Below are 1,792 nucleotides of genomic sequence, written 5' to 3' on the forward strand. Positions count from 1 at the left end.
GGGGGGGGGGGGGGGGGTGGAAGCTTCTTGTTCCCCACCCCCTGCTCCTGGGAGGCAGCAGCATGGGGTTGTGGATGGCAGTGCTCTGTCCCTGTCCACCCATGTGTACCCCCTAGGGCCTTCTCAAATACCCCTGGGGGTATACATACCCCCAGTTGACAGCCTGTGTTGGAGGAATCATTTGACTGTTCTGATCAATAGCTATTAATGGATCTAAATCTCCCATGAATTTATCTAGTCCCTTTTTGAACCTGGCTATATTAGTCCTCCTCTACAACCTCCTGTAGTTATGAGTTCCACAAGTTAAACTACACACTGTGATAACTACATAGTGTAAGGGTATTTCTCCCATTCAGTTTAAACTGATCTCCTGCTATTTCAGTGGGTGCCCCCACATTCTAGTATTGAGACATGCGGAACACCACTTCCCTATTCACTTTGTCTATACCCTTCATGATTTTGTAGACCTCCATCATATCCTCTACAGAAGGCTGCAGAGAAAAACCTGAATAATTCTCATTTAGATTGCCAGATAACAGTTTAGTGCCAGAGTAAAAACCAAGAAAAAACACCCCAAAAAGCCTCACAAACCTAGACAGACCAACTAATGAGGAAAGCAGCAAGACAAGTGTTATATTTGGTTTCCATTATTACAACATTCACTGATAAAGGGATGGCATAGTTACAACTGAAGGTGCAAGCTTGTCCAGAAGACCCACGTAAGTAGTTACATGAACACAGTATGCACACGGCAAACAAGGAGCCCAGAAAAGAGGCATGAAGTTATCTACTGGGACTTAATCATTTTAGAAGATTTTTTTAATCATGACTTGTTAGGCATTTTTTAAAAGGCACTGTGGATGTGGCAGGTCATGTAAAGAACATGGACAAGTCAAAGCACTTAGAGGAAAAGCTTCCCTGTAAAAACCTTTATTGCCCTTGGAGTGCAAGGAGGGAAGGACAGAACACAAGCACTCACAGGAAGACTATGCGTCTATGGAAACTTCTCAGGGGACAGCCATTTTGTAGGATGCCTCAGCTGGAGGCTTTCATAGGGTAAGAAGACAAAGCACCTGACTTCATAGGATGCGCTCATCTACATGAGGTCCACCGATTCTCTGCTATACAGTTAGGGCAGCTAGGAGCTGGAACCAACTTCCAAGGGAAGTGGTGCTGGCCCCTACCCTGGGGGTCTTTAAGGAGAGGTTGGATGCCTACCTGGCTGGACTCATTTGAGTCTCGTTTCTTGTTTTGGGGTTTTGTTGTTCTCCCGCCCTGGCTAGGGGTCGGGCTAGAAGATCTACTAGGTCCCTTCCAACCCTAAATCTATGAAGCTATACATAACTTCAGACTTGCAGCTTCTTTTGCCCATGCCCTATCATCCTTAGCACAGACTCTAGCAGCCAAGACATTGCTTAGCACTGCTGATGGCCTTCAGTAACAGAAGTAGGGTACAGAGAAGGAAGAGGAAGAAGGGGTGTAAGTGAACATCAGTACTTTACACATCATGGCTGCTAACAGATGTGGAAAAAAACCAAAAACAAGCCACACTACTCGAAGGAGGTAGTGTGTTAGTTTAACCTGGCTCCCCAGAGTCTGTATAGATTAGGTGCTTCAGCAGGACTTCTTGGCACTTACCCAAAATGGATTCAGCCAGCTATTAGATGAAAAAGCACCAAAAAAGGCCCCCTGAAGTGCCTGATCTATACAGATGTTGGGCAAGCAGGGTCAAACAAATGTCTCATCTGGGTATGCACTGGGCCTGGCACAGTTTAAAATAAAGCATCTTTTT

At 45.5% G+C, this 1,792-nt stretch overlaps 1 protein-coding gene and 1 long non-coding RNA gene across 2 annotated transcripts in view; one reads left to right on the forward strand and one right to left on the reverse strand.

The window, feature by feature from the left end:
• Positions 1-1,792, forward strand: part of LOC109296557 — a 19,089-nt gene that overhangs the window by 5,648 nt on the left and 11,649 nt on the right. The window lies entirely within an intron of this gene.
• The window catches only part of CD9 (CD9 molecule), a 58,560-nt gene that overhangs the window by 3,348 nt on the left and 53,420 nt on the right, over positions 1-1,792 (reverse strand). The gene's annotated exons all lie outside the window — the stretch shown is intronic.

This window comes from Gavialis gangeticus, unplaced genomic scaffold, assembly GCF_001723915.1.
Source record: "Gavialis gangeticus isolate Ggan-Ray unplaced genomic scaffold, GavGan_comp1, whole genome shotgun sequence".
NCBI classification, from domain to species: Eukaryota; Metazoa; Chordata; order Crocodylia; family Gavialidae; genus Gavialis; species Gavialis gangeticus.